The sequence below is a fragment of the Protobothrops mucrosquamatus genome, unplaced genomic scaffold (assembly GCF_001527695.2).
Source record: "Protobothrops mucrosquamatus isolate PMUCROS unplaced genomic scaffold, P.Mucros_1.0 scaffold93, whole genome shotgun sequence".
Classification (NCBI taxonomy): domain Eukaryota; kingdom Metazoa; phylum Chordata; class Lepidosauria; order Squamata; family Viperidae; genus Protobothrops; species Protobothrops mucrosquamatus.
Window position 1 is genome coordinate 860,693 of NW_015386468.1, and position 10,728 is coordinate 871,420.

Consider the following 10,728-nt stretch of genomic DNA (forward strand, 5'->3'; position numbering starts at 1 on the left):
TGGCACATCTGGTTCCCCTTGGTTACTAGCTCGCTCACTCTGGTCACTCGCTTGCTCACTTGCCAATCTGCCTTTTCTTTTTACCTGTCATATTTTACAATTAAGTCCACTGATCTACCTGTTCTTTTCCTTTTATTTTGAATGTATCTTAATCTTTTTGTTATTTTTAGCATCCTTTGCTAACCTTGTTTTGCTCTAAGCTTTTGTGTTCCTAACACCATCTGTCTATAAGTCTTCTTTAGTGACTTAGCCTTCTTTCTCTTTTCTATATATCTTTGTTTTCAGACCCTCACTCAGGATTTTGTTTAGCTACATTGGGCTCTTCTGCTATCCTTATTATAATTGTTTGCTTTTAGTATCTCCTTCCATTAACAAACATTAAGTCTGGTAGCTTGTCCTCTTGTATTCTTTCACTTTTGAAGAACAAAGTTGGCAGCAAGACAGGTCAGGAATAATCTTTTAAGGTTCATGATTGGCAAACCTCTCATTAAACATCATAAACTTGAGTTCATGCCCTTTTTAGAAGGTCTATGTTTCATTTCTGAACAGAAATAGATATTCTTAACATACAGTGCATTATTATCTTCCCTCTCTTCTTTTCTGTTCCCTTTCGTTGGAATAATATGGCCTTTAATTACTTTTTTTTAGTCATGACAGGCATTCCACCAAGTCTCCATTACAGTTATTCAATCGTATTTGCCCCTCTAAATATATAAGTTTAAAATATATCTTGTTTATTTCACATTTTCAAAGGTTAAGCCTTTAGCTTTGATGTGCAAGTCCCATTTTTGCAATTTTTTCTGATTACTTTCCTTAATCCTAGTATCACCTGGTACAACATCAATGAATCAGACTTTCTTCTTTTCAGTTTCTGTTATATGAACAATATTTAAAACAAAGCTCCGGTCTATTTGGATTTTAAAATTCCACAAGATCTTAATACATTTATTTTCTAAAACCTTTTTAACTTGATGGTCTCAGTTCTTGCTACATTAAAATCCAAATTTCTGACAAAGTTTCCAATGAATAATTTTGTCAGCTTGAAATTTTGTTCCGATGACTGATCAAGTGTATTAAACTTCAAATATTAAAGATTGTTAACAATTATTTCTTAAGATAGGTTTGAATTTGTCATTTTGAATATTTCCAGGAAACAGTTATTGTTGATCTGTAAATATAATATTGTTATATTTCCATCCTTGCCACAGGAGAAATCTAAATGTGCTAGAATTATTTTTGTGCTGGGGACAATGTATAAGCTGAAGTGTTGATAGTAGTTTTTGCTATTGACCAGTTTGGGAAAGATAATAGCCCAACTTCAAAGATCCTTGGCAATCAGAAAGTGAGGACTAGTGCAATGGGGAGGGGGGGAAGAGTGGTACCCACATTTGCAGTGGAATAATCATTACTTTCCTGTTATTGAAGTTTGAAAGCCAAATATAACAAAACCATTTATATAATAAATCCAATAGTAATTGGATTAACTACCCTGACATCAACTGGGAGACAAACTCTGCAGCAAATGGAAGATCAAATAGGTTACTGGCAAACCTAGCAGACAATTTTGTCTAGCAAAAAGTAGTGAAGGGAACTAGGGGGTCAGCCATATTAGACTTAATTCTCACTAACAGAGATGAAATGATAGAAGTTGCAGGAACCTTGGGATGAATGCTCATACAATATTAGAATTCAACCTTACATAAGCACAAGCAGAACAAAGTCAAACTAGAGTCTTGGACTTTAAGAGAGTTGATTTCAGTACACTTACAGAGAGGTTGGGAAGGATTCCATGGATGAGAATCCTCAAGGGGAAAATAACCCAAGAAACTTGGGAAATTTTGAAAAGTGAGATTATAAAAGCCCAGTGTAGCACAATTCCAGTGAAGAAGAAAAATAAGAGATCTCAAGAGAAACTACCCTTGCTGCACAAATAACTCTCTGAGAATCTGAAAGACAAAAAGGACAAATATAAAAAGTGGGAAAAGGGACACATAACTAACGCAGAATATCAACAAATAACCCAAGCCTGCAAAGATGAAGTCAGGAAAGCTAAGGCTGAAAATGAACTAAGGCTTGCAACAAAAGTCAAAAACAACAACAACAATAACAAAAGCTGCTTTCAACAAGTAAAAAAACAAGAAAAATGATTGGTCAATTAATGAGAGAAAATGGGAAGAAGGTGAAGAGCAACAGGGAGAAAATAGAACTGCTTCATTTGATTTTTGCATCTGTCTTTACACAAAAGGAAAAAATAGTCCAATCTATCAAAAACAGTACCATAAAAACCAAATTATGAATATAAGCTAAAATAGGCAAGAAAATTGTAAGAGAGAACCTGTCCATCCTAGACAAGTTGATATCACCAGGACAAGATGGATTACACCCCAGTGTTCTGAAGGAATGGCAATTGTGATCTCTGAGTCACTGAACCATATCTTTCAAAGATCCTGGAGCACTGGGGAACTACCAGAGAACTGGAAAGGGGCTGACGTAGTTTCCATCTTCAAAAAAGGAAAAAAATTGGAACCAGGAAACTACAGACCTATTAGCCTGATATCAATACTGGGAAGATTCTGGGAAAGATAATTAAGCAGTGAATCTGTGAACATCTAGAAGCAAAGAAAGTCATAACCAAAAGCCAACATGGGTTTGTCAAAAACAAATCATGCCAGAGAAATCTTATTGCATTCTTTGAAAAAATGACAAAATTAGAGGACCAGAGAAATGCAGTGGATATAATTTAGACTTCAGTAAGACATTTGATAAAGTAGACACTGGATAAGATAGAAAAATGTGGGTTAGACAGCATCACCATCAAACGGATTCATAACTGGCTGACCACCTAACTCAGTGTGTAATCCTTAATGGAATTGCATCTACATGGAGGGAAGTATGCAGTGGGATAACCCAAGGCTATGTCTTAGACCCCGTACTCTTCAATATGTTCATCAATGATTTAGATGAGGGGATAGATGGGGAACTCATCAAATTTGCAGATGACACCAAGCTGGCAGGAATAGCCAACACTCCAGAAGATAGCATAGCCTTGACTTTTTCTGGGACAATCTCCACCCCTTCGTTTGAAATTCAGTACTCTAGGTAGTCAAGCCATGTCTGATGGAGCTCACATTTGGATAGATTGGCATAAAGGTTTGCCTTTAATATTTTTTTAATCACTTCACGACCCAGCCTGACACGTTCTTCTATTGTTTCTGTAAAGATGAGGATGTTGTCAAGATAAAACTAGGACCCCTTGTATAGGTAGTCATGTAACATCTGATTTATCAACTGCATAAACATGGCAGGGGCCCCCTGGAGACCAAAGAGTATCACTTTGAATTGGAAACTCCCCAACTTGCAATTAAAGGCAATTTCCCATTTATCTCCCTCCTTAATTCTTACTCGGTAGTAAGTTTCCTGTAGGTCCAGCTTAGTGAAGATCTTCCCCTTAGCTAGGTGAGCTAACATGTCCTTCATCAGGGGGAGTGGGTACATGTTTTGCATGCTGACAGAATTTAAGCCTTTAAAATCTACGCACAATCTCAGTCCCGTCTTTTTTTTTCTTTGAATAACACTGGGGCAGCCACTCGTTATTTAGCTGGTTGGATGAAACCCCTAGCCAGGTTTTTGTCAATGTATTCTCTTAGTTTATTCATCTCTCTCGGGGTCATGGAATACATTTTAGGCTTAGGAAGTTTCGGTCCCGGCAGGATCTCTATTGCACAATAAGTAGCTCGGTGAGGGGGGAGCACATTACATTCCTTCTCACTGAACATTTCGGTATTCCTTAGCAATGAGTTGGACCCCGTGCAACCGCCCCGTGCAACCGCTCAGCTGCAATTTCAAAGGCTCAGTCAGGCTAGGTCCGACTCCAGTGGAAGTGACCTTCTTTTCCTGATCATCATGAGCTGGAGGAAGGGGCCCTGTTCCTAATCTCATGCTTCTCACCCTGCTTTCTCACTATATGGTAGGTTGCCACTTATCTAGCCAAGCCCAGGATCACGGTTTCGGTCATTTTGGGGATAATTACAAATTGATAATTTCCCAATGCTGTCCCATTTCAATTCATATTGCCTCAGGTGCGTTGCAGGTTACATCCAATTAATGACCCATCAACCTGCTCAAACTTCATGGCCAGGGGCAGTCGTTTGGCTCAGATTCCCAATTTAACTACTGTTTGGAGATTGATTAGGCATCGGGTACAGTCTGAATCTATTAGGACAGGGGTGTCAAACTCAATTTCATTGAGGGCCGCATCAGCATTGCGGTTACCTTTGGGGGCCCGGGTGGGTGTGGCCAGGGTGCATGCGGCCTACTGGGTGGGTGTGGATGGAGTGGTTGTGGCGTACTGGGTGGGCATGGCCAGCTCTACATCATTCGCGTCAAGGGTGCCTGTGGGGGCCTGGGCAGGAGTGGGACAGATCTGAGGGTCTCTGGCAGAAGAGGGTGGGACCAGGACAAGTGCCAAGACATGGTCCACTGGAGGACCATTCCTGGAGGACCTATTCCTCTCAGGCCATGCGGGGGGGCTGGATGGTGGTGCGGGCTGCCCGGAGCCCTGGGCAGCAGAGGTCAAACGCCCAGCCTGGCCCTCGAGCACCCACAGCACCAAGCCCAGCCCCACTTCCCCAAGGGGGCGCCCAGCTGCACTTACCTCCTCCTCAAGGCTGCTGCTGCTGTGCTCTCCTTACCCAGATTGCTCATGATGGGTACGAGAGCAAAGTCAGAAGGAGGCCCATTCCCTCCCCATGGGAGGAGACCCGGCTTTGTATCCAAAGCTTCCTTAGCAATAGGATGGGAGACCCTCAGGATAAGCCAGGAGGAGGGGGCAAGGGGATGGTGAAAGGGAAGCAGGGCAGGAGTTCCTCAGACCCTTCCTCTCCTTCTTTCCTTCCTTCCTTCCTAAGGTGGGAAAATATTTGAGATGAGGGAGCGAGAAAAACAGGCAAGAAACACAGCTGGGGAGGTGTCACCCTTCGTGAGGAATGAAGAAACGCACCATCACCTGGAAGTGGCCAGCACATGGCCCTCACCTACTTCACATATCTGGCTTGGTGGGTTCTGGGAGAGGGGATGCCATGAGCAGTGTGAGAGTCAACATTACCTGCGCAATGTCGCCCAGCCCCCAGCCTGCCTGGTCTTGGCAGGCAGAGGGGTGCTCTCCTCATAGCGCCGAGAGGCTGAGCTGGGCGGTGCGAAGCTCGTCAGCTTTGCACCTTCTCCCTGCTGAAACTGGGCAAGCTGGGGGCTAGGCAGCATTGCACTTCTTATTAGATTTGCGCCACCTGGCTCAGCTCTTGGTGCTGTGAGGAGAACACCCCGCTGCCTGCCGAAACCGGGCAGGCTGGGAGCTGGGCAGCCTCATGCTTCTTTTTGGATTTGTGCCGCCCAGTTCAGCGTCTTGGCGCTGTGAGGAGAGCGCCCCGCTACCTGCCAAAACCCCTCCCACGGAGCCCATCAAGCAGGATAGGTGAAGTACGTGAGAGCCATTTGCTGGCCACTTCCAGGCGATTGTGCATTTCTTCATTCCTCACAAAGGGTGATACCTCCCCAGCACGCACCCAGGGAGCAGGGCCAACGTGGCAGGGGCTGGTTCCTTGCTGTTTCCAGATGGCCTTGTGGAGCTAAGACTGAATGCATTTCAGCATAGATGGCCACCACAGAATTATACATTGGCTCCTGGCTGGCCTGGGCCAGAGCCAAGGCAGAGGAGGCCGTTCCCTCACTGTTTCCAGGATGGCTTCATGGGCCACATGAAACCACTTCGCGGGCCGCATCCAGCCTCCAGGCCTTGTGTTTGACATTTCTGTATTAGGACTTCTAATTCTGTCTGGGCTCGTTTTAGGCACTATAAGTTTAGCAGGGATGGCAAAAGGAGGGATCATTTTCGCCTTTGTCATCACTGTCATAGGGAACTGGCAGTTGATGACATTCAGCCAGAATTCTCTCTCACACACATGAGGGAGGGAGGCCTCGACGGGCTGGCTCTGATGTACCCAGCTCGACTTTTCTTGTCATCTCCGCTGCAGATTTTTGGCTTGGATGTGGTGGCTGGCGTGCTCTTCGCCACTTGATGTCCTTGCTGGCCACACCTGAAGCACTTCATAGAGGGCCTGGTAGGGGCTCTGGGAGCACTGGTCACTGAGGCTGCTGCTGGCACATCCAAACAGGCAACTTTCATGGCTTTGCCTTGGCTTCAATTCAGGAGTATTGGGTTTCTTATAGTGCTTGAGCTCAATGTCTAGGGTCACTGCCATCTTGTACCACTCACGAATTTGCTCAGGAATTCCCCAGTAAATTCATGCCTGATACAGGTCGCGGTCCAAGCCCTTCTTAAAGCAGTGAATTAGCAACTGCTCCAGCCATTGCCTTATTCTGCCTGCAACTTTTCAGAACTCCCAGACAAACTCCTTTGCCAGTCAGCCCCTTTGCTTTAGGTCACTCATTTCCACTTTGGCTCGTAGGGCTTGGGATTTGTCTTCAAACCTGGCCCTCAGCTCTTCCAGGAAAATGTCTGTATTTCCAAGTTCCAGTGCGTCTTCATCGTGAAGACTGGTCACCCAGTCTGCATCCTCTCCCTGTAGATTTGTTGCCACTGCGTTCACTATCACCCTCTCGTCAGGATAGGCAGGAGCATAGCGATCTAGGCGAGCCCACACCTGGTTCGTGAAGAATGTCAGTTTATCTGGATCTCCTTCAAAGGTGGCTCTGATTGGCAGTGGATCCGCAGAGGGCGGAGAAGCCCAGTACACCAGACATCAGCCATGCCACTGGTACTGGAACCATGGCTGAGGTTGAGCCCATCTCTGGAACCCTCTTGGTTGTCCTACTGGGCTTTCAGCTCACTGCTGGGGAAGAGGAAAGCTTTGCCCGGGTGCTGGGCTCGATGCTGCTGCCAGCCTGTGAAGCAGAGAAGCCTCATGGGCTGTGATGAACGGACTCTGGCTCCGATGGCCGGGAAGCGGTTGCGTTGCCGTGGCCTCTGCTCCAGCTGAGACCTTGTACCAAAAATGGCTTCAGCCAGGTTGGTTTCAGAAGTTGACAGTTCAGCCAGGTTCATTTCAGAAGTTGACAGTTACATCCGTCATAAATACATGGCAGTTGCCCGCACCTAAATTTTAATAATGAGACCATGGGGGTACTGCAAAGGTTGTAACTGTGAGTACTGGTTGTAAGTCACATTCTCAGTGCTGTTGTAACTTCAGACAGTCCTAAATGAATTGGTTGTAAATCAAGAACTACCGACAGTGAAATGTTGTCCACTAATCTTTGCATAGACTTTTTGTAATGTTTACATTAAAGTTCATTTCTCTTCTATCTCTACATAATGCTACATATATAAAGTGAAACATCTATGATAATGTCTTGATTATCATTCTCTAATTATTCTGAAGGGAATATCAGGAAATTGACCAGGTGGAGCACATAGTCTTATCCAGATTTATTTTATTTAGATTCTTTGGGCCTTGTTGAAGCATAGGCAGAGGAAAAGTATCTATTGGAACTATACAAGCTGTACACTCGAGAAAGGTAACTTAAAGTAGCATAATCCTTTACAGTGTAAGACTTGTTTAATGTAATTATAGAATTTTTGCATGTTATTATCTTAAATCAGAATAACAGAGTTGGAAGGGTCCTTGGAGGTCTTCTAGTCCAAACCCTATACCATTTCAGACAAATGGTTGTCCAATCTCTTCTTAAAAACTTCCAGTGTTGGAGCATTCACAACCTCTGGAGGCAAGTTGTTCCACTGATTAATTGTTCTAACAGTCAGGAAATTTCTTCTTAGTTTAGTTTCTTCTTGGTTAGTTTCCATCCATTGCTTCTTGTCCTGCCTTCAGGTGCTTTGGAGTATAGCTTGACTCCCTCTTCTTTGTGGCAACCGCTTAGATATTGGAACACTGCTATCATGTCACCCCTAGTCCCTCTTTTCATTAAACTAGACATACCCAATTCCAGCAGCCATTCTTTATATGTTTTAGCCTCCAGTCCCTAATCATCTTTGTTGCTCTTCTCTGTACTCTTTCTAGAGTCTCAACATCTTTTTTATATCATGGAGACCAAAACTGGATGCAGTATTCCAAGTGTGATCTTACAAGGCATTATAAAGTGGTATTAACACTTCACATAATCTTGATTCTATCCCTCTGTTAATGCAGCCTAGAACTGTGTTGGGTTTTTTTGGCAGCTGCAGCACACTGCTGGCTCATATTTAAGGGATTGTCCACTAGGACTCCAAGATCCCTCTCACAGTTACTACTATTGAGCCAGGTACCACCTATGCTATGCATTTGGTTTTTCTTGCCTAAATGTAGAACCTTACTTTTTTTTATCATTGGATTTCATTTTGTTAGATAGGGAGCAATGTTCAAGTCTGTCAAGATTCTTCTGTATCTTAAGCCTATCTTCTAGAGTGTTGGTTATTCCTGCCAGCTTGGTGTTGTCTGCAAATTTGATGAGTTCCCCATCTATCCCCTCCTCCAAATCATTGATGAAGATGTTGAAGAGTACTGGGCCTAAAACAGAGCCTTGGGATATCCACTGCATACTTCCCTCCATGTGGATGCAGTTCCATTGAGGACTACACTTTGATTGCGGTTGGTGTACCTCGATGTTAGATTTTATTTAAACTTTATGTTTTAACTATACTGATAGTCCTTCGTTAATGACAATAATTGGGACCAGAATTTCTATCACTAACCAATGCAGTGGTAAAGCATAATATTACATGTTGGCATTGCTAAGTGATGGCAATCTCAGAAGTTCCCATTGCCATCATTAGTTGAATTTCACTAGTCATTAGTTGAGAACCCACCCTGATCAAAGCTATTCCCATTTTGATCCCTCCTAGCCCTGAGTCTTGGTAAAATAAAGGACTGCCTCCTCTGCCATCTCTTGAACTCAGTGCCACTTATCTATCCCTCCCATCTCTGCCCTTTTGGCCCCATGCCTATCTGCTGCCATTAGCTGCCTCCACTGACCAGCACGGGCCACTACACTGCCTGCTACACTTCATACCACTACTTTACTATTTGGGGTCTTTTTTGCTACCTTCTTTCACATCAATGCAGCTGGGATTTTTCTGTTCATGCCTTGCCCAGGTTTTCCATGTGTGTCCTATCTAAGGCCTCTGTTTCATCCCAGCCAGGACCTCCATTAACATACTAGCCAGAGTCTCCATTTGCTCCAGGGCTTTTTTGCTTTCTTGGTATGAAAGAAAGTCCTAACTGGTACAGCAGTGGCACATAGTGCAGTTGGGCATGGGCTGGCAGGGCCAAGTGGGTGGAGGCAGTTAGTGACAATAAATAGACAGCCAAAAGTTGGTCATAAATGCAAGTGGTCCAAGCAGCCTCAAAGTTTGTTCAGCAAGGGCACTGCAATAGCAGAACTTTAAGAAACAGTCATAAATCTCTTAATTTAGTGTTGTAACTTCAGTTGATTGCTGAATGAATGGACTTTAAGCAAGACTACCAGTATTATCTTTGGAACACACATAATTTCAAATATTGGAAGGTAAAGACCCAAATATATGTTGATTAAGGTTGCAACTTTATCTGTAGCATTCCTGGAGATTCCAAACCAGCCAAAAATTCAAAACCTAGCATATGTAGAGGATGGCTTTGGAAGGTAGATGATACTGGAAATATTTGCCAATATTTGAATATTACTGAGTTCCATGATTAGTTACTTGATAAATTATAATGTATTCCGCTAATGTATTGGGTTATGAATCCAGTGTAAGAAGTCAATTGTGCAAAAGTTGATCAGATGGAGGATATTGTTTTGGCAAAAGGAGGTATTTATTCTTTCCTTTGATACCCAACTTTGATTATGCTTTTCTAACCTTTCTCAAAGAGGTTCAGAATTTTTGTTTCCTAACTATAGTAACAGTGCTCACAAAAACCATGCAGTACTAGTTATATTCCATGTTTTTATTAGTTCAGTTGTTTAGAAATAGAGATCAGAAAAATAAAAATTGTTGGTTGAGAGGATGATCACTTGATTGTATGAATACTTCAGAATAGATAATTAGAAAAAGTTTATAGGATAAATTGGGTAGTCTTGTGGATTAAAGTAATAGAAATGAAATGAGATGTAATAGTACAAATTAGAAGAATATTAAAAGAAAGTATTTGGAAGCCCTTGGGAGTTAATAATGAGTTTTTCTGTTATCTATGGTGAACTGGAAGCTGAAAACAACAGGAAAAGACAAGACCTGGGGTCTTATTTAATCACAAAATGATTATAAACTACTACGGTATGCTATTGTAAAAAACAACAAATGAAGTTTTATAGTGTGTTAAAGCTAATTTTTATAATAGCAAAAGGGACAAGTTAAATAGTACAGTTTTATTACGGTCAATTTTCAGCTTACAATTAAAATAAAAATTTAGTAGTTTTTTAAAAAGATATAATAAACACTTTGGTAATGCTTCAGAGCTGAATAAATAGTGAATGTGCACATAGAGACAAACAATTTAGCAACTGCCAGGTAAATATTCGGATTTATCAGTCAGTAGATAGTATGGGTAGTATTTACTACCTGTAAGAATAAATAAAAAATACTACCTGTATTCTCTGAAGAATAGAATAAATTAGCAAGACTGCCAATCCCTATAATATATAGAGACCAAGGAAAATTTAGAAGGAATAGGTCAAGAGACCTAGGTAAAAGGAACTGAAGCATTTTTTAAGTTCAAAAAAGCCCATATAACATTTGGATGGGAC